Here is a 24,282-nt window from a genome sequence, read left to right on the forward strand (position 1 = left end):
AAAAAATGTGGTGCGCTAGGTGGAGGAACTAGTGGTGTGACTGATGCTCTATGACTCTGTATGCCGTGTTCTGTTTGTCATTCTTTTTTTCCCCTTCAGGAGTGCCGATGCAAAGGCAAGGCTTCAGTTTCCTGTAAGATGAAGATGAAGATCAAAATCGAGATAATTTCCTGAGTGAAGCAGGCAGTCCCAAAGGACTGTGTATTACAGCGTGTAACAGTGGAATAATTCAGTAGCGGAGAATAGTAGAGAGGAACAGACAGAGAGCCAGAGGTTGCAGTAGGCCTGACCAGAGAGGGGTTGAGATGGACGGAGTAACTTGAAAGTAAGTGAAGCTTGAAAGCGTAATGCAGTCTATCAATGAATTATATTATTAAAGGAGGAGTAGGATGTTTATTTGATGTTTTTATGTTAGGTATGATAGATTTGTATGATGGACGAGGATTTACTCAGTTATGGAGTGTTCACAGTAATTACTCTGATGCCGATATGTGTATTTTTTCTAACTAAACATTAACTACGCCGATTGAATATTGTTGTGTTTATTTAGTTGATATTGTCTGCGCTTGGCAAGATGACTGCTTTAGTCATCGAATGTGTTGAAGAGATATACAGTGACACCTAATAACTCTGAATGATGTGAAGATGAAGGCGAGTGCGATATTTTGACATGTAAGAAATGTAAATAATTGGTAGCTATTAAGTAAAATATAACGGTGTTTGTGAGTTTTCCAGTATCTTTAATACGTCAATCCCTTGCAACATCTCGGACAACGACAAATCATTTTATGTTCATGTCTTTTTTTTTTTTTTTTCAGAAAAAGTAATGCAGTATGACGGAGGAGAGGCGGATGTGCAAAAAGACGAGAGAGAGAGAGAGAGAGAGAGAGAGAGAGAGAGAGAGAGAGAGAGAGAGAGAGAGAGAGAGAGAGAGAGAGAGAGAGAGAGAGAGAGAGAGAGAGAGAAACTATAAATATATGAAAATACACAAACAAAAGAAGAAAAGTTAAAAGACAGAAGAATCTTCTTATATAAATATGAGGGAAAATTATCGATAAAAATCTCTCTCTCTCTCTCTCTCTCTCTCTCTCTCTCTCTCTCTCTCTGTATTTCATTCCAGACCTCACATTATTGAACAGCCCTGGCACACTTAACAAGGAAGCATACAAAGAATGATGGGACTGCGATTGCTATGAAGAACAAACTAACACACAAGATTTCTCCTCAGACCTACTCGCAACATAGAAACAATCACAGAAAATTCACTATAACAGAAATCTACCACCCCACATTCTATTCCGTGAACAGCAAACGCAGAGCTAACTCTCACAGTCCACAGAACACATCACACTGCCCACATCACACAGGAATCGCTAAGCCCAAGCCATCATATTCCTTTCATACTGACCATATCCGCAGAACCCATCATGATCCCTGCAATAAATACTTCCCCACAGTCATGCCCCGAACCTTACCTCCCCCAAAACAGCCACAGCACCGAAACACTCCCAACACAATTGACAGCATTAAAACACCACGCATCACAACGAGGATGGACATTACAATACTGCCTACACTACAGATTCATCCAAAACAATCTAACAAAAAGCTGAATAGAAGACTGCTACACTAACCGGCACAATAACCACAATATTTTGAGAGTGGAGTAGTGAAAATAAGGAGTTATGTGGTTACCAACTCGCTTGTTTCACCGGCGGCATATCAAACGTAAACAGAGAAGGTAGAAATACACCGAGAGTATAGGAATGTATAACATGGTAGGAGTTATTTAAGGTTTAGCAGTTAATAAAGCATACTCAATGAAATATTTGAGTGACCGGTGAGAGAATGTTAAATTATTAGATAATTGTATATTAAATAATGAGAGGTACAATGATCCTCGCTAAATAGGTGATTGTATAGAGAAGAATTATTGATAGTCACGTGTTATAGATCAGAAATATTGTTGTATTGACTACCTGAGCGAAAGCTATTTAGAGTAAGAACATTATGTTTCATGTTGATATGAGCCGAATTAGTTGAGTGAGATTATTTCACTCATTGATAAAGTCATCTCATAAATGAAGGCGGCATGAAATTAATACGTTACCAACGAAGGCAGTTATTTCAAATCAGCAAAAATGATTCAGATAATTATTACGGGAATACTTGAAGGGAAGCAATTATAATATAGAATGATACTGAAGCTTAGTGATGAGATGAGGTTGAGTGAGGTAACATTGCTGGTACACGCAACTAAATGGTTATCACCTGGACCCTGACTGACAACACTTACCCAGTAAAGAAGTATAAGCTTTATATTACTGCCTGAAAGAGGATGTATATACACCACATTATGAAAGTGTTGCTGAAAATGGCAAGTAAACGAGAATATACATAATAATTGCTACAGTTTATTAGTGAAATCAGATATATTAATGTATGTGATGATATAGATGAAGATGAAAACTGAGTAGCCCTATATAGTGCCGATAATAGAAATTTTGAGCAAGACTTGAAGGAATATAGGGCACACTACAACTTCTAATAGTAGTAGTAGTAGAAGTAGTAGTAGTAGTAGTAGTAGTAGTAGTAGTAGTAGTAGTAGTAGTAGTAGTAGTAGTAGTAGTAGTAGTAGTAGTAGTATAAATAGTGGTAGTAAGAAGAAGAAGAAGAAGAAGAAGAAGAAGAAGAAGAAGAAGAAGAAGAAGAAGAAGAAGAAGAAGAAGAAGAAGAAGAAGAAGAAGAAGAAGAAGAAGAAGAAGAAGAAGAAGAAGAAGAAAAAGAAGAAGAAGAAGAATGACAATAACAGTGATATGATAATAAAGCATTAATATTTGGGATCCAAACATAAAATAACTAAATTTAATTTATTCATAATAACAGCAATAACATTTGAAGTGCTGGTAACAAAAACGGAAATATGCTAAATAATAACAAACCTTGACTAGGATAATAATGACGAATAAAAGATGTTAAAGTAACGAAGTTGTACAAAACATTGCTCTTATGAACTCCTGGAGATGTTACTTGTTGAGAAGAAAGTTAAAATAAGCCTTAATTAGAATGGTGCACTAATGAAGGTTATTGCCTTCTTGTGACTGATAATAATTTCAAGTGAGGAGAGCCTGTGTGTAAGTACCCAGTTTATAAAATATATAGCGGCTGCTGATTATATCTAAGACAACTTATAGCAGGAAAAAAATATCAGGTGACGATTAATGTTGCTGGTTGATGCTGACATGAATTAAATTCCGGGCAAGGAAAGTATAATAATGTGTCGTAATGTAACAACACCGAACATCACCTGTACTCAGATAACTTCTCCTAACGACATATAACCTTACCTAACGACACTTAACCTCACCTAACCTCACATAACCACTCCTAACAACACCTAGAATTACCTAACCTCACCTAACCACATCTAAGGTGTCCTAAACTCACCTAACTTCACCTAAGTACACATAACCTAACCTTACCTAGGCACACCTAACATTCATTAACCTCACTTAACCTTCCCTAAGCACACCTAACATCCCCTAATTTCACTTAACTCACCTAATCTCATCTCATCTCATCTAAATACACCTAACGTCACTTGACCACACCTAACCTCATCTGAATGATCTAACCTTACCTAAGCACACGTAATATCATCTAACCTTATTTAAGCTCACTTATCCTAAACTAACCTCACCTAAGCACACCTAAACTCAGATAACCATACATACCCAGACCTAACCTCACTTAAGAACACATATCATAATTTAACCTCACTCTTAAGCACACCTAACGTCAACTAACCTCAAATAACCTCACCTAACTTCACCAAACCTTACCTAACCTCATATAGCCACTCATAACCTCACCTAGACTCACTTCAACTTACCAGCCCTCACCTAAAATCTCAAAACCTTACCTGGCCTGACCTAACCTCACCAAATCTCAATTAACTTTACTTAACTTCAACTAAATTCACCTAAACTACCTAACCTCACTGAACCTCTCCTAACTACACCTAACCACAAATATTCATACCTATCTTCACCTAACCTCACTTAACCAAACCTAACCTCACCTAACCTCACCTGAACTCTCCTATCCATATCTAACCACACCTAACCTCACCTAACCAAACCAAACCGCAACTATCCTCACCAAACATCTCCTAATCTCTCCAAACCACACCTAACCTTACCAAACCTCGCTAAATCTTTCCTAACATCATGTAACGTCATATAAGCATGCCTAACCTCACCTACCCTCACCTATCATCACTTACTCTCTCCAAACCTCACATAACCTAACCTAGCCTCACCTAAGTTACCTAACCTCATCTAGTCACACCTAACCTCACCTAATCACACATAACTACAACTAATTTCACCTAACCTCACCTAACAATATGTAACATCACCTAGCTAGCCTCATGTAACCTCACCTAATCTCAGCTAACCTCACCTAACCTCACTTAACATAACCGAACCGAACCTAACCTAAACTAACCTAACTTCACCTAATCTCACCTAATTTCAAGTAATCTCACCCAACATCACTTAACCTTCCCTAACCTCTTCTAGCCTCTAGCCTCACCTAACATATCTTATCCTTTCATTACCACTCCAAAACACACTTAAACTCATCTAACCTCAGCTTACCAAACCTAACCACTCCTAGCATTAACAAAACTCATCTAGCTTCACCTAACCCCACCTAAGCACACCTAACCTCAAGTTAATGTCACCTAAGCACACATAACCTCAACTAACCTTACCTAACCTCACCCAAACACACCCATCCTCACTAACCTCACATACCTATACATAATCTTACTTAAGGACACATAACCTCCTCTAACCTCATCTAAGCACACCTAACATTACCTAATCTCACATAACCTTACCTAACCTCACTTAACCTCACCTAAGCTCTCCTAATAACACCTAACCATTCCTACCCACAAATAACACAATCTAACTTCTCTTAACCATAGTTGACCTTAATGAAACTCACCTAAGCTCCCCTAACCACACTTAACCAAACCTAACCTTAAATAACCACACCAAACCAGAACTATCCTCACCTAATATGACCTAACATCTACTAACCACACATAATTACACTTAATCTCAACTAACGTCACATGACCTGTTATAACCTCATGTAAACTTCCCTAAGCAAACTTAAACTCTCCTAACCTCACTTAACCACACCTAAAAACTTACCTAACCTCAACTTACCTCAGCTAAACACACCTAACCTCACCTAACAACATCTAACCTCATCTAAACTTACCAAACCTAACCTCACTTAAGCAATCACACCCTCAAGAAACCTCACCTAATCACACCTATCCTTACCTAATCTCACATAACACAAACAATCCTTACCGAACCTCACATTATCTCTCTTTACAACACTTATCCACGCATAACCTCACCTAGCCTCACCTAACCTTACATAACCTCTCCTAACCTCACCTAGACATGAACTAACCTCACATAACCACATGTAACTTCACTTAACCTCACCTCACCTCATTTAAACCTCTTAACCTCACATAACCTCTCCTAACCACACCTAACCACACCTATCAGTACCTAACCTCATCTAACCTCAGCTAACCTCACCTAACCTCTCCTAGCCACACCTAACCACAACTAACCTCACCAGACATCACCAAACCTCTCATAACCTAGCAAAACCTAATATAAGCATTCTTTACCTGACTGAACCTCACCTAACTTCACCTAATCACACCTAACCTCAACTAATTACACCTAATCACACCTAATCTCACCTCAAGTAACCATACCTATCCTCAGTTAAACTCATCTTGCCTCAGCTCACCTTACATAACCTCATCTAGCCTCACATAACCTGACCTAATATTATCTAACCTCACCTAACCACATCTTATCATAATTATAACACAGCCTCACCTAACTATATCTAGCGTTACCTAACCTTATGTAACCTCACATAATCTCAGCTCACCTCACCTAACCTCACCTTACCTCAACTTAACTTAACCAAATATAACCTAACTTAACAAAACTTCACCTAACCTCACCTAATCTCAGGTAACCTCTCCTAACCTTAATTAAAACCTTAGCTAACATCACCTAACCTCTCTTAACCCTCACCTCATACCACACCTAACCAAACCCAGAATTACCTAACTTCTCCGAACCTCACCTAACCTGTCCTAACCTTATCTATCCTCACTTAAGAATACCTAAATTCACTTCATAACACTAAAAAATCATTAACCTTACCTAATCACCCTAAGCACACCTAACTTATGTTAACACCATTAAACAACACCTAAATAAAAACTAACCTAAAAAAAAAACCTCATCTAACCTCACCTAAGCAAACCTAACCATAACTAACCTCATATAAACTCACCTAATCCCACCCACAAAGTCACAAAACCTCACCTTCCCTTACCTAACCTTACTTAAGCACACTTAGCCTCACCTTACATCAACTAAGCACACCTAACATCACCTAACCTCACATAACATCACCTACCCTCACTTAACCTCACCTAACCTCTCCTAATCACAACCTAACAGTCCCTGTCCACAACTAACCTCACCTAACTTCTCTTAACCCAACATGACTATAATTATTAACATCACATAAACTCTCCTAACCACATCCAAACACACCTAACCTCACCTAACCACACCAAACCAGAACTCTCCTCATCTAATCTTACTTGACTTTTCTAACCACACCTAACTACACTTAAACTCACCTAACCTCAACTAACATCTCCTAACCTCACCTAACCACAACCAACCTATCTTAACCTCGTCTCACCTTACCTAACCTTACCTAACTCCCATATCACATCACCTAACCTCATGCATCCACACATAACCTTACCTAACCTCACCTAACTGGTTCTAACCTCACCCAACGTCTTCTAACTCCACCTAACTTCACCTAACATCACTTAATTTACCTGACCTCATCTAATCACACCTAACCTCACTTAACCTCACCTAACCACACATAAACACACCTAATGACATGTAACCTCACCTAACCACACCTAACATCACCTAACCTCACCTAACCATAGCTAACATCACCTAAGCTCAAGAAAAATTAACTCCATCTAACCTCACCCATACTCACCTAACTTCACCTAACCACACCTAACCTCATCTAACCTCACCTTACCTTATATTAACACACTTATTCTCACCAATCTTTAAAGAACCACACCTAACATCATCTAACATTAACTAACCACACCTTACCTCACCTAACCTAACCTAACCACCCCTAACCTCACATAACCTCACCTAACCTTTCCTAACAACAACTAACCTAACATAACCTCATGTAGGTTCTCCTAAGCTCACATAACCTCACTTAACCTAACCTAACCCCAACTAACCTCACCTAATAACAACTAACCTCACCTAAACTCTCTAAAGTCTAAAACCTCACCCAAGTCACCAAACCTCACTTAATCACACCTAACCTCAACTAACCTTAGCTAACTGAAGCACAGATCATCTAAATTCAACTATCCTCACCTAACCACACCTAACCACAACTAACCTCATCTAACCTCTCCTAACCATACCTACCATCACCTAATGTAACCTAACCTCAGTTAATATCACCTAACCTCAACAAAACTCACTTATCCTTACCAAACTTCACCTAACCTACGCTACCCTTACCTAATATTCACATAATTTAACAAATCCTACACTAACCACACTTAACATCACAACCTCAACTAACCACATCTAACCTCACCTAACCTCACCTATTCTGATTGAACAACACCTAACCTTACCTAACCACACCTAACGTCCCTTAACCTCACCTATCCTCTCCTAACAGCACATAATCACAATTGACCTAACCTAACACATCTAACCTTAACTAACTTAACCTGATAACACCTAAACTCACATAGCATCACCTGACCTAACCAGTCTAACCTAACCTCATGTCATGAAATATAATTAACCAAAAATAACCTCTCCTAAAGTTACCAAACCTGTCCTAACCATTCCTAATATCACCTAACATCACCTAACCCCTACTTAACCTTACCTAACCTCACCTAACTTTAACTAATCTCACTTAACCTTATATAACCTCACCTAACTTAACCTAACTTCACCTAACCTCACTTAACCTTACATAACCACATTTAACCTAACCTATCCTCGCCTAACCTCTCCTAACCACTACTAAACACACCTAACCTTACTTAATTTTACCTAAACACACCTAACCATATCTAGTATTACCCAACATCACATAACATCACATAACCTGTCCTAATTTCACCTAACCCAATCTTACCTAAGCACACCTTACCTCACCTAAGCATGCCTAACCTCATATAACTTACCTTACCAAGCATCACTTAACCTCTCCTAACCTCACATAACCAAACCTAACATCACCTAAGTCACCTAACCTTATCTAATCACACCTGACATCACCAAATCACACCTAATCACATCTAGCCTAACCTAACCTCACCTAACTTGCTCTAACCTCACCTTACCACACCTAACCATACCTAAACACACTTAAACTTTATATAACCACATATAATGTCACCTATACTTGCCTAACCTTACCTAATCTCAGATAAGCTCACCTAACCTCAGTTAACCTTACTGAATCTAACTAACCTAATCTAACTTCAACTAACCTCACTTAATCACACCTATCCTCTAAAAACTCACTAGCCTCACCTAACCTTTCCTAACGTCTCCTATCCTCAGCTAATCTTACTTAACTTCACCTGACCCCACCTAACCTCATATTACCACAGCTAATCTCATCTAACAACACCTGATCCCACCCAAACTCTCCTAACCTTACATAACTTCTAACCAAACCTAATTTACCTAATCGCAGCTAACGTAACATAACCACTCCCAACCAAACTTAACCTCATATAACCTCACCTAACCACACCTAACATCACCAAACCTCACTCAAGAGTCACCTGATCACACCTAACCGCACCTAACCTCACCTAACCTCAATTAACCTCACCTAACCTCACCGAACCTAACCTCAGCTATTATCACTTAACATCACTTAACATCACCTAACATTACTTCACAAACCTCACAAGCTCACATAACCTTAGCTAAAATCACAACTTCACCTATCCTTCACTAACCACACCTAACCACATCTAACCTCACATAGCTTTACCTAATAACATCTAACCTCACCTAGCCTTACCTAACCTTACCCAACCTAATGTAACCTCACCTCACCACACATAATGTGACTTAACCTTTCCTAACTTCACCTAACCTCACCTAACCATACCTAAAGTCACCTAACCTCATCTATCATAAAATAACCTCACTTAACCTTACCTAACCTCACCTAACTTTAACAAATCTCACTTAACCTCACCTAACTATACATAACATTACCTAACCTTACATAACCACACCTAACCTCATTAAACTTCACTTATCCTCACCTAACAACACATAACCTCACCAAACATCACCTAAATACAACAAACCTCACCTAAACTACCCTAAGTCACCTAATCTCACCTAATCAAATCTAACATCACATATCTCAAATAACCACACCAAGTTGCACCCAACCTCACCTAAACTCACCTACCTCACCTAAACTTACCTAATCTTAGCTACCCTTACCTAAAGTCACATAATCACAGGTAACCACACCATCTAACATCACCTGAATATGCATAAAACAACTTAACCTCACCTAACCTCAGCAAATATCATCTAACTCACCTAATCTTACCTAACCTTGCTCAACCTCTTTTAACCCAACCTAACCCCACCTTAACATAACCTAACCTCACCTTATCTCACTTGATCTTACCTAAAATCACATAAGATCACCTATTCTCAACTAACCACACCTAACCTCACTTAACCTCACCTAATCATACCTAACGTTTCCTAATCTCAACTAATTTTACTTATCATCACCGAACATCATCCCCTTTCCCAATGTCACTTAAGCACACCTAAACTCATATTACTTCACCTAAGCACACTTAACCTCACCTAACTTCACAAAACTTCAACTCACTACATCGAACTTCACTTAACATCACCTTACCATACCAACTGACACTTAACCTCACACACCCTTACCTAACCACCAAACCTCACATAACTTCACCTAACCACACCTTAACTCCCCTAATCTCTTCTAAGAACACTTAACTCCACCTATCTAAACAAAACCTAAAGTAACCTAACTTAACCTCACTTAACCACGCCTAACCTCATCTAACCTTTCTTAACCACATCTAACCACATATAACCACACCTAAACTCACATAACCACACCTAACGACACCTAACCTCACCTAACTTCTCCTAACCTTACCTAACCTAACCTAAGTTCACCCAAGTCACCTAACCACACCTAATCTCACCTAACCTCACTTAACCACACATAACCATACCTAACCTCACCTAGCCATACCTAGAATCACCTAACCTCACATAACCTCAGCTAACCTCTACTAACCTTACCTAACTTAACCTAAATTTACCTAAGTCACCTAACCTCATGTAACCTAACCCAATGAAACCTAACATTAACTAATCACACCTAATCACATCTAACCTTACATAACCTCACCTAACCTTACCTAACCTCACTTAACACCTAACCTCATCTAACCTCACTTAACATTTCTTAAACACTCCTAATCACACCTAACCTCATCTAACCTCACCTAACCACATCTAAAATATACCTAATCTTACCTAACCTCACCTATCATCATCTAAACGCTCTTAACCTCACCTATCCTCACTTAACCTCTCTTATCCTCATCTAACCTTACCTAAGCACACCTAGCCTCACCTAACAGTACCTATTCCTACCTAATCTCACATAAACACACCTAACATCACCTGACCTCATTTAACCACAGCTGACCTCATTTAACCTGGTAGATTTTAACGTTTAACAAAGTATGCCTAACCTCTCTTAACATAACTAAACCTAACCTAAACTTACCTAATTCACCTAACTTAATCTAATCTCACCTAATCTCATATAATAACACCTATATACACCTAATGTTACCTAACTTCACATAAACACACATCATCTCACTTAACCTCACCTAAACTCAGCTAAACTCACCAAAACACCTGTTTCTAACCTCACCTAACCACACCTAACCATACCTAGCCTCATTTAGCCATACATAACGTCACTAACTCACTTATCCTCAACTAACCTCTACTAATATTACAAAAACTCACCGAACCTTACCTAACGTCATTTAACCTCACCAAACCTCACCTAATTTTACCTAACCTCAACTAACCTCACCATACCTCACCTAACAAACCTAATTTCATCTAACCTCATGTAACCTCACTTAACCTTATCTAACTTCATGTATCCTATCGTAATCTATCCTCATGTAGCCTAACGTAACTAACTACATTTAATCTCATCTAACTATAACTAACCTCATCTAACCTCACCTAACCACACTTCACGACACCTAATTTCACATAACCAAACTTATTAAAATCTAACCTGTCCTACTGTCACCTAACCTTAGCTAAGTAAACATAACCTCACCTATCCTCACTTAATCCTTCTAAGCACAACTTATATCACCTAACCTCAACTAACCTCACCTCAGCACACCTAACCACACCTAACACCACCTAACACACCTCACCTAACCATACATAACCTCACCTAACCTCACATAAACACACCTAACTTCAACAAATAACACATATTCTAACCTAACTTTACCTAACCTCCCATAATCGCACCTAACTTCACCTAACCTCACCTAACAACACCTAAGCACACCTAACCTAACATAACCTTACCTAATCACACCTAACCTCATTTATCCTCATATTACCTCACTTCACTTCAACTAACCACACCTAACCTCAATTTACCTCAACTAACCTACCTTAACTTCACCTAAGCACACCTAACCTCGCCTATCCTCACATTACCTCACTTCACTTCATCTAACCACACTTAACCTCAATTTACCCCAACTAACCTCTTTTAGCAACACCTAATCATAATCAACCTCATCTAACTTCACCTACCCACACCTAAACACAACTAACCTCAACTAACCTCACTAATCATCTTCTAAACATACTTAACTTCACCTATCCTAACATAACCTCTCCTAAACTCACCAAAATTCGAATAAGCACACCTAACCTCACCTAACATCACCTACCCTCACATAAAAACACATAACCCCAATTAACCTCATTTAACAATACCAAACCTTTCCTAATGTCTTGTAACCTCACCTAAATTAAACTAACATAACATAACCTAAGCTAAACACACCTAACTTCACCTATCCTAACATAAACACTTCTAACATCACCTAATTTAAAAAAAAAGCACACCTAACCTCACCTAAATTCACCTAACCATATATAACCTCATATAACTGCATCTAACCTCACCTGACCTCACCTAACCTCTGTAAACTCACTCAATCTCACATAAGTGTGCCAAACCTCACTTAACATCATGCAGCATCTCCTAACCTCACCTAACCTAACCTAACATCACCTAAGTCACCTAACTCTACCAGGGCTCACCTTATCTCGTTTAATCACACCAAACCACACCTAACCTTGCCTAACCTCACCTAACCACAAGTAACTTCACATAACCTCACATAACTGTAACAAATTTCACCTAATATCCCTTAACTTCAAGTAACCTCAGTTAATTATTCCTAACCTCACCTAATCATACCTAATATCACCTAACCTCACTTACCCTCACCAAACATCTACTAAACTCATCTAACCTCACTGAACCTTACCTAAGGTCACATAATCCCACCTAACCTCACCTATCCTTACTTAACCTAACTTAACCTCACTTATCCTCACCTAACCACATCTAACCTGACCAAACCTCACCTAACCACACCTAACCTTATATAACCTCATATAATCTAATTTAACCTCATTTAATTTCACCTATCCTCTCCTATCCACACTTAACAATATAACCTCACATCACCTAACCTAACAACATCTAACCTCACCTAATCTTACCTAACCTTGCCAAACCTCACCTAACCTCACCTAAACTTATAACCATATTAACCAAATCAAACCTCACTTAACCACACTAAATTTCACCTAACCTCACCTAACTTCACCATACTTCCCATAAACCCCCATAAACTTTCATAACCTCAGCTCAATTTACATACCCACCTAATTTCACATATCCTCTCATAAACACACCTGATCACCTATTCTCACCTAACCTCTCCTAACCTCACCCAACCTCGAATAATCTCACATAATCTCACCTAAATTCATCTATCGCTTCTTAACCTCACCTAACCTCATCTTAACATAACCTCACTTAAATTCATTGTACCATACATAACATTACCTAACCTCTTCTAATCTCACCTAACATTAAGTAATCTTAACTAACCTAACCTAAGTCATCTAATCTCACATAATATTATGTAATATTATCTAATCTCACCTAACCTCAGCTAATCACAACTAGCCACACATAACCACATGTAAACTCACATAATGACACCTAACCTTACCTAATTTCACCCAACCTCGTATAACCACACTAAACATTACCTAACCTCACTTAACTATACATAACCTCACCTAACCTCACCTACATTAACTCACTAACGTTACCTAACCTCCCATAATTTCATCTAACCACACCTAACCTCACTTAACCTCACCTAACCTTACCAAAGCACACCTAACCTCACCTAACATCACCTAAGTAAACCTAACCCTAAATAACCTCACCTAACCTCACCTAAACACACTTTACTTCACATAACATCACTTACCCTTACATAACATCACTAATACACACCTAACCTCATAAAACCTCCCCTAAGCACAGCTAACCACACCTAAACTCACATAACTTCACCTAGCCTTAGCAAACCTCACCTAACCTAACCTTTCTACACCTATCCACATCTAACCTCATCTATCATCATCAAACCTCAACTAGCTTTATTATACATCTCCTAACCTTACCTAGCCTCACCTAACCTCACCGAATCTCATATAGCTTCACCTAACTACACTTAACCTCACCTAACCTCAACTAACCTCATCTAAACTCTCCTAACCATACCTAATCACACTTAACACCAACCAACAACATCAAACACAACTAACCTCACGTAACCTCTTCTAACCACACTTAACCACATATAATCTGACCAAACATTACCTAACCTATCATAACCTCACCTAACCTCACCTAACCATGCCTAACCTCACCTAACCTAATCTAATCTCACATAACCATGCCTAACCTTACCTAACCTAAACTATCCTCACCTAAATCACCTAATCTCACATAATCACACTAAAGCTCTCCTAATGACACTAACACTCATCTAATCTCACCTAACCTCACTTAAAAACACCTAATCTCTCTTAACCTCACCTAACCTCAGCTAACCTCACCTAATCTTATCTGATGATACATAAATTTATCTAACCTGACCTAATGACACCTAACCATACCTAACCACACCAAACCTCAGCTAACCTTATGTAATGTCACCTAACCTCACCTACCCTCACCTAATCTTAGCTAACCTCACCTAACTTCACTTATCTTACCGAGCCTTACCGAACCTAACCTAACCTAACATAACCTATCTACACATAACCTAACCGAATAACACCTATAAACACCTAACCTCACATAGCCTTATCTAACCTCACCTAACCTCTCCTAATGTCTCCTAGCCTCACCTAAACTCACTTAACCTCACCTAACCTTACCTAACCATAACTAACATCATGTAAACTAACCTATCCACACCTAACCTAAGTTAACCTCACCTAACCTCATCTAACCACACCTCATCTAACATCACATAACCTCTCCTAACCACACCTAATCACACCTAACACCATCTAACCATACCTAACAAAACCTAACCTCAACTAACCTCACCTATCCTCACCCAACCTCTCTTAACAACCACTAACCACACCTAACCTCATCTAACCTTACCTAACCACACTACCTCACTTTATCTCTCCTAATCTCACCTAGCCTCACCTAACCTCACCAAATTTACATTACTTCTCTTAATCACACCTAACTCACCTAACCTTATGTAACCACACCTAATCTCACGTATCCTCACTTAACCACCCGTAACCTAACCTAATCTCAACTAACCTCACCTAACCTAACAAAACATCACCTAACAATTAACCTCACTTAACCACACATAACCACACCTAACCTCTCTTAACGTCATTTAATCTCACATAACCTCACCTAAGTCACCTAACCTGACTTAATCATACCTGACAATATCTAATCTCACCTAAACTAACCTAACCTTACCTAGCTACAACTTACCACACATACCTCATGTAACCCCTCCTAACCATTCTTAACCTTAAATTACCTTCGCTAATATCACCTAACCTCATATTCCCCCATTCAACATTAGCTAACCTCATCTTAACTCACTTAACCTCAGCTAACATGACCTAACCTCACATTATCCCACTGAACATTACCTAAAATCATCTTAACTCATGAAACCTTATGTAACCTCACATAACCTCACCCATCCTGAAGTTACCACAGTTAAGCTCACCTGACCTCACCTAACCACAACTAAACTCACCTAACCTCACGAAATCTCACCAATCATAACAAAACCACACCAAGCATCACTTAATAACATCTAATCTCACCTAACCACACCAAACCTCTCCTAACCACACCTAACCACACCTGACATCACTTAACTTAACTTATTGTTAATCTGTCACTTGAACTGTAAAAACACCCTTGAAAACCTGCGTCACTTCAACTAGATCCTTTTAAAAGCGTGTTTCTCCTGTCAGTAATGCAGAAATGTTGTTAATATGTCACTGCAACTGTAAAAACACCCTTGAAAACCTGCGTCACTTCAACTAGAGTCTTTTAAAAGCGTGTTTCTCCTGTCAATAATGCAGAAATGTTGTTAATCTGTCACAGTTCACACACAACAGCACAACAGTAAGTGTAACAGCAAGTTGAGTCTATGCAGTCTAGTTATGTTAGGTTAACTTAGGTCAGGTTAGAACACTAGTGTCGACGTGGGGTCCCTGGCTGGCTGGCTGGCGTCTGGCAGGTCTGCATTGCCAGATGTGTATTTTTCTTGCAGTGTTACCAGGTCAGGCGAGGATACCACACTCTCTCTCTCTCTCTCTCTCTCTCATTATAGCTGTTGTGTTTATGCATGTATGTGAGAGAGAGAGAGAGAGAGAGAGAGAGAGAGAGAGAGAGAGAGAGAGAGAGAGAGAGAGAGAGAGAGAGAGAGAGAGCTAAGGTAAGGTTGGTTTGGCTTGCTGTGCCTCTCCCAGTGACACAGCCTCCACAGCCTTGGGTCACTAAGAGCGCTTCTAATGTTTAAAATGTGTCAATCTTGTTACTCTGTCAGTGGACGCGTCACAGGAGCCGTAACACCCGCGTCACTTCGTCTGAGAGTAGCGGTGGTGGTGGCGCGGACTTGTGTGACACTCTGGTGCACAATGTGTCCCTACATCTTGCTTTGTCTGCCATTCCTTGCACGGATAATGATTCAAAGGCTGTTAGCTTTGCAGTTGTGATGGTTCCGTGTTGAAGTAATTCTGTAACGTGGAACAAGGAGAAGAAGAAGAAGAAGAAGAAGAGGAGGAGGAGGATGAAGAGGAAGACTGAGTGTAAATGAAGTGAAGGGAAGACAAACATACAGACACAGAATAAGGAAGGAAATAAAGGCAAGGAACACTGACACGACAAACACACACACAAACACACAGAGGGAGGTTAACAAACACCTGCTTTTCTCTCTTATTTCAGGTGTGTGCGTGCGTGTGTGCGCGGGTGGAGGTAGAGGAGGGAGGGGCGCAAGGGTGGGCGGCGGTCCCTGCCTCACCTGAGTTCTGGGAGTGGAGGAAATTGAAAGAGTGTCACTGGTCACCGAACCCTTCTGTCCGCCATCACGGTTCTTGTAAACAACGCTAAGAGACCGCTAGGGCAAACACTTTTCTTCTATCTTCACTATCACTGTCCTGTTACTATTTTACTGTGCATTATTAAATTCAGTGTATTTTTTACAAGTACTGTGATGTTTTCTTTGGTCTTAATCGTCTAGTTCTCTTTCTTGTAATATATAGTAACTCATGTCTACGCTTCTGTCTCGAGTAACACCATTTTGTTACTAATTTCCTATGCGTCGGTGACCATTTACTTCTGCTACTTACTTCTTATGTACATGTTATGTATAAACTTCTAGGCAAAGAATAAATGAAATGTTAAAGAGACCGCCGGGTTAAAGCATTCTTCCTTGTTTCCTATCGAGAAGTCTGTCTTTGAAATTACGGCATCAAAATAAATTATGCTTCGCCTACTTTAGAACCACCTCTTTTATTTCAGAATTATGATAAAATTAACAGCCTTCCTATATATAATCGCTAAGAACATTTCAGCGTTTGCTAGTACTGATCAGTGAATACAAAAGTTCTAGACTGGGATTTCATTAATGCCTTTGTTTTTTTGTTTTTTTTATGTAGGAAGGACACCGGCCAAGGGCAACAAAAATCTAATAAAAAAAAAATGCCCACTGAAATGCCAGTCCCATAAAAGGGTCAAAGCAGTGGTCAAAAATTGGTGGATAAGTGTCTTGAAACCTCCCTCTTGAAGGAATTCAAGTCATAGGAAGGTGGAAATACAGAAGCAGGCAGGGAGTTCCAGAGTTTACCAGAGAAAGGGATGAATGATTGAGAATACTGGTTAACTCTTGCGTTAGAGAGGTGGACAGAATAGGGGTGAGAGAAAGAAGAAAGTCTTGTGCAGCGAGGCCGCGGAAGGAGGGGAGGCATGCAGTTAGCAAGATCAGAACAGCAGTTGGCATGAAAATAGCGGTAGAAGACAGCTAGATATGCAACATTGCGGCGGTGAGAGAGAGGCTGAAGACAGTCAGTTAGAGGAGAGGAGTTGATGAGACGAAAAGCTTTTGATTCCACCCTGTCTAGAAGAGCAGTATGAGTGGAAACCCCCCAGACATGTGAAGCATACTCCATACATGGACGGATAAGGCCCTTGTACAGAGTTAGCAGCTGGGGGGGTGAGAAAAACTGGCGGAGACGTCTCAGAACACCTAACTTCATAGAAGCTGTTTTAGCTAGAGATGAGATGTGAAGTTTCCAGTTCAGATTATAAGTAAAGGACAGACCGAGGATGTTCAGTGTAGAAGAGGGGGACAGTTGAGTGTCATTGAAGAAGAGGGGATAGTTATCTGGAAGGTTGTGTCGAGTTGATAGATGGAAGAATTGAGTTTTTGAGGCATTGAACAATATCAAGTTTGCTCTGCCCCAATCAGAAATTTTAGAAAGATCAGAAGTCAGGCGTTCTGTGGCTTCCCTGCGTGATATGTTTACCTCCTGAAGGGTTGGACGTCTATGAAAAGACGTGGAAAAGTGCAGGGTGGTATCATCAGCGTAGGAGTGGATAGGACGAGAAGTTTGGTTTAGAAGATCATTAATGAATAATAAGAAGAGAGCGGGTGACAGGACAGAACCCTGAGGAACACCACTGTTAATAGATTTAGGAGAAGAACAGTGACCGTCTACCACAGCAGCAATAGAACGGTCAGAAAGGAAACTTGAGATGAAGTTACAGAGAGAAGGATAGAAGCCGTAGGAGGGTAGTTTGGAAATCAAAGCTTTGTGCCAGACTCTATCAAAGGCTTTTGATATGTCCAAGGCAACAGCAAAAGTTTCACCAAAGTCTCTAAAAGAGGATGACCAAGACTCAGTAAGGAAAGCCAGAAGACCACCAGTAGAGCGGCCTTAACGGAACCCATACTGGCGATCAGATAGAAGGTTGTGAAGTGATAGATGTGTAAGAATCTTCCTGTTGAGGATAGATTCAAAAACTTTAGATAAGCAGGAAATTAAAGCAATAGGACGGTAGTTTGAGGGATTAGAACGGTCACCCTTTTTAGGAACAGGTTGAATGTAGGCAAACTTCCAGCAAGAAGGAAAGGTAGATGTTGACAGACAGAGCTGAAAGAGTTTGACTAGGCAAGGTGCAAGCACGGAGGCACAGTTTCGGAGAACAATAGGAGGGACCCCATCAGGTCCATAAGCCTTCCGAGGATTTAGGCCAGCGAGGGCATGGAAAACATCATTACGAAGAATTTTAATAGGTGGCATGAAGTAGTCAGAGGGTGGAGGAGAGGGAGGAACAAGCCCAGAATCGTCCAAGGTAGGGTTTTTAGCAAAGGTATGAGCAAAGAGTTCAGCTTTAGAAATAGATGTGATAGCAGTGGTGCCATCTGGTTGAAGTAGAGGAGGGAAAGAAGAAGAAGCAAAGTTATTGGAGATATTTTTGGCTAGATGCCAGAAATCACGAGGAGAGTTAGATCTTGAAAGGTTTTGACATTTTCTGTTAATGAAGGAGTTTTTGGCTAGTTGGAGAACAGACTTGGCATGGTTCCGGGCAGAAATATAAAGTGCATGAGATTCTTGTGATGGAAGGCTTAAGTACCTTTTGTGGGCCACCTCTCTATCATGTATAGCACGAGAACAAGCTGTGTTAAACCAAGGTTTAGAAGGTTTAGGACGAGAAAAAGAGTGAGGAATGTACGCCTCCATGCCAGACACTATCACCTCTGTTATGCGCTCAGCACACAAAGACGGCTCTCTGACACGGAAGCAGTAGTCATTCCAAGGAAAATCAGCAAAATACCTCCTCAGGTCCCCCCAACTAGCAGAGGCAAAACGCCAGAGGCACCTTCGCTTAGGGGGATCCTGAGGAGGGATTGGAGTGATAGGACAAGATAAAGATATGAGATTGTGATCGGAGGAGCTCAACGGAGAAGAAAGGGTGACAGCGTAAGCAGAAGGATTAGAGGTCAGGAAAAGGTCAAGAATGTTGGGCGTATCTCCAAGACGGTCAGGAATACGAGTAGGGTGTTGCACCAATTGCTCTAGGTCATGGAGGATAGCAAAGTTGTAGGCTAGTTCACCAGGATGGTCAGTGAAGGGAGAGGAAAGCCAAAGCTGGTGGTGAACATTGAAGTCTCCAAGAATGGAGATCTCTGCAAAAGGGAAGAGGGTCAGAATGTGCTCCACTTTGGAATTTAAGTAGTCAAAGAATTTCTTATAGTCAGAGGAGTTAGGAGAGAGGTATACAGCACAGATAAATTTAGTATGAGAATGACTCTGTAGTCGTAGCCAGATGGTGGAAAACTCGGAAGATTCAAGAGCGTGGGCACGAAAGCAGGTTAAGTCATTGCGCACATAAACGCAGCATCCAGCTTTGGATCGAAAATGAGGATAGAGAAAGTAGGAGGGAACAGAAAAGTGGCTACAGTCAGTTGCCTCAGACACCTGAGTTTCAGTGAGGAAAAGAAGATGAGGTTTAGAAGAGGAGAGGTGGTGTTCTACAGATTGAAAATTAGATCTTAGACCGCGAATGTTGCAGAAGTTAATGAAGAAAAAGTTGAGGGGGGTGTCAAGAGTGGGGTGCCACAGGGATCAGTATTAGGGCCATTATTATTTCTAATATATATCAATGACTTGGATAGTGGAATTAGTAGTGATGTTAGTAAATTTGCGGATGACACAAAGATAGGTAGATTAATTAGGTCAGAAGCGGATGCCATCGCCTTGCAGACAGACTTAGATAGAATGAATGAATGGACGGATAGATGGCAAATGCAATTTAATATCAATAAATGCAAAGTGCTTAGCGTAGGTAGAGGAAACCCACACAATAGGTACACATTAAACAACCAAACTCTGGTAGGTACAGGGTACGAGAAAGATTTAGGAGTTATAGTTAGCTCTGAACTCCGTCTAGGGAAACAATGCATAGAAGCCAGAAACAAGGCAAATAGGGTTCTAGGATTCATTTTTAGGAGTGTTAAAAGTAGAAGGCCGGAAGTAATATTAAAGTTATACTTGGCGCTGGTCAGACCTCATCTAGACTACGCTGTGCAGTTCTGGTCCCCACATTACAGGTAAGATATAGGTCTATTAGAATCAGTACAGAGGAGAATGACTAAAAGGATACAGGGGATGAGGAGTATTCCTTACGAAGCGAGGTTGAAGCGGTTAAATTTACATTCTCTAGAGAGACGTAGGTTAAGAGGGGACCTGATAGAAGTGTTTAAGTGGTATAAGGGTTATAACAAGGGAGATGTAAGCAAAATTCTTAGGATCAGCAACCAGGGTAGAACAAGAAATAACGGGTTCAAGCTTGAAAAATTTAGGTTTAGGAAGGAGATAGGAAAAAATTGGTTCTCGAATAGAGTGGTAGATGAGTGGAACGGACTCAGTAATCATGTAGTTAGTGCTAGGACACTAGAGAGCTTTAAGAGAAGATTAGACAAGTTTATGGATGGGGATAGCAGATGGAAGTAGGTAGGTGTGTTTCATACAGGGACTGCCACGTGTAAGCCTGGTCGCTTCTTGCAGCTTCCCTTATTTCTTATGTTCTTATGTTCTTAAGACACTTAGGGTCGTCGACGGAAAGGCAGTCCGACCTGGGGATATTTATGGTCCCCTCCCCAGATGGGGACTCCGAGACTGGTGTAGGAGTCGCCATGATTTTAAAATTTTTGAGTGAAGGGTGTGTGTGTTATTAGATGCTTGTAGTTTTGTGTGGAGGAAGAGAGTTGTCTTTAGAGGGCAGGCTGTGACTGCCCCCTTGTGTTGTGAGACACAAAGGGAAACGTTCAGTGAGGTCACAGCTGGGCTTAGTGATAAGTTCACAGCACACCCTGAACAGTGCATTAGACCTCACTGGGAGTAATTATCGTTTCGGCAGGTGTCTACTGCCTCCTCCTTGTAGTACGCATTTGCAGTACGCATTTGCAGTATGTGTTTGCAGTATGTGTTTGCAGTATGTGTTTGCAGGATGTGGTTGCAGGATGTGGTTGCAGTATGTGTTTGCAGTATGTGTTTGCAGTATGTGTTTGCAGTATGTGGTTGCAGTATCTGGTTTAGGGAACAACTTTAAGCTTCTGTCTTGAAAGAATGAACTGAAAGAGGAAGAGTCAAGTTGGACAGAGCAATGATGAACTGTAGAGCTCCATCACGGCCGTAATTACTGCTAATGTACTTGTGAGAGGAGGAAATAAGTAAATGAATCATTAATAGGTAAAAAACCGCGATTGTTGTACAAAAACAAGCAAAAAGGCTGTGGTCAATGTGACGGCAGCTGTAACAAAGATGAACATTGTCAACAGAATATGCATGCTAAGTGTTCTGCGGAAATGTGCAAAGCATTCGTGCATATAATTTCGTTGTGTTATTCCGGCGTGCAGGTACATTGGCTTGTAGTGTAAGGCTCGGCTGTGTATCCGGTGTGTGGAGGCGTGTGAGGAAGTGCTGAGTGAACTGAATCACCAAGCCCGCTACACGTGTGGCGCTGCCTCTTTGTTGAACACTTTGTCCTCTCAACACCACTGTTTTCCAAGGCCAGAGAGGTGACTCGGCGGGTTCTCAAGGGCGTTTCTCCTGTTGACAATGTAGAAATGTTGTTAACCTGTCACTGAAGTCGTAAAAGATCCCTTGAAAACCTGTAGCTTCAGCTAACACAGCCTTTTGAGAGTAGGTGGAACTCCACAGTCTGTGTCTGTTAGTGGGCCATGCTGTCACCTGTCAGCTTTCCACCTACATACACTGATGCATGGACTTCATTAATGACACACCTTGGAAAAGTAACCTGTTCACTGCTTTCCGTGTTGGTGAGGCAACGCTTCATCAGCACTTGCAGCAGCTGTCAAGAGTTGGTGAGGTAGGCGGCGGGTGGCGCGGCGCCTCGTGGAGCAAGGCTGGAGGTGACAGGCCACGGGTGGAGCTTCCTTCATCTGTGCACCGGCCAAGGGCAACAATATTAAATAAAAACAATAAATCAACAAAAAATGCCCACTGAAGTGCCGGTCCCCGAATAGAGACAGAAGCGGTAGTCAAAAATTGAAGGATAAGTGTGTTGAAGCCTCCCTCCTGAAAGAGTTCAAGTCACAGGAAGGAGGAAATACAGAAGCAGGTTGGGAGTTCCAGAGTTTACCAGAGAAAGGGAAGAATGACTGAGAATACTGGTTAACTCTTGCATTGGGGAGGTGGACAGAATAGTGGTGAATGACTGAGAATATTGGTTAACTCTTGCATTGAGGGGGATGGACAGAACAGTGGTGAATGACTAAGAATATTGGTTAACTCTTGCATTGGGGAGGTGGACAGAACAGTGGTGAATGACTGAGAATACTGGTTAAGCGTTGCATTGGGGATGTGGACAGAACAGTGGTGAATGACTGAGAATACTGGTTAACTCTTGCATTGTGGAGGTGGACAGAACAGTGGTGAATGACTGAAAATACTGGTTAACTCTTGCATTGTGGAGGTGGACAGAACAGTGGTGAATGACTGAGAATACTGGTTAACTCTTGCATTGTGGAGGTAGACAGAACAGTGGTGAATGACTGAGAATACTGGTTAACTCTTGCATTGTGGAGGTGGACAGAATAGTGGTGAATGACTGAGAATATTGGTTAACTCTTGCATTGGGGGGGATGGACAGAACAGTGGTGAATGACTAAGAATATTGGTTAACTCTTGCATTGGGGAGGTGGACAGAACAGTGGTGAATGACTGAGAATACTGGTTAAGCGTTGCATTGGGGATGTGGACAGAACAGTGGTGAATGACTGAGAATACTGGTTAACTCTTGCATTGTGGAGGTGGACAGAACAGTGGTGAATGACTGAGAATACTGGTTAACTCTTGCATTGTGGAGGTGGACAGAACAGTGGTGAATGACTGAGAATACTGGTTAACTCTTGCATTGTGGAGGTGGACAGAACAGTGGTGAATGACTAAGAATACTGGTTAACTCTTGCATTGTGGAGGTGGACAGAACAGTGGTGAATGACTGAGAATACTGGATAACGTGGTGAGAGAAGGAAGAAAGTATTGAACCAGGACATGATACTCTCAGTTTTCTTGGTCGATGATTGACGTGAGAAATACAGAGACCAAGGTGAGCAGAAGTAAGGAAGGTGTGTGCAAAAGAAACAAATTCTAATCAGGTGAAGGCGAAAGAAGGTAAAAGCGAATGTTTGATTGTTGTGAAGAATGACGACCTCAAGAGGCTGGATGTGTTCAGCCGAAAGATTACTGCCAGCCACGGCAGTAGAGAAGGCAGGCAAAAACTTGCCAA

At 40.7% G+C, this 24,282-nt stretch overlaps 1 long non-coding RNA gene across 2 annotated transcripts in view; it reads right to left on the reverse strand.

Moving 5' to 3' along the window:
• The window catches only part of LOC135096963 (uncharacterized), a 19,708-nt gene extending 2,644 nt beyond the window's left edge, over window positions 1-17,064 (reverse strand). For both annotated transcript variants that reach the window (XR_010265232.1, XR_010265231.1), the window contains exon 1: window positions 16,988-17,064. This is a non-coding gene — a long non-coding RNA (uncharacterized LOC135096963). The remainder of the gene's footprint in view (window positions 1-16,987) is intronic.
• Window positions 17,065-24,282: the final 7,218 nt, after the last annotated feature.

Source organism: Scylla paramamosain, unplaced genomic scaffold (genome assembly GCF_035594125.1).
Source record: "Scylla paramamosain isolate STU-SP2022 unplaced genomic scaffold, ASM3559412v1 Contig10, whole genome shotgun sequence".
In the NCBI taxonomy this organism is placed as follows: Eukaryota; Metazoa; Arthropoda; class Malacostraca; order Decapoda; family Portunidae; genus Scylla; species Scylla paramamosain.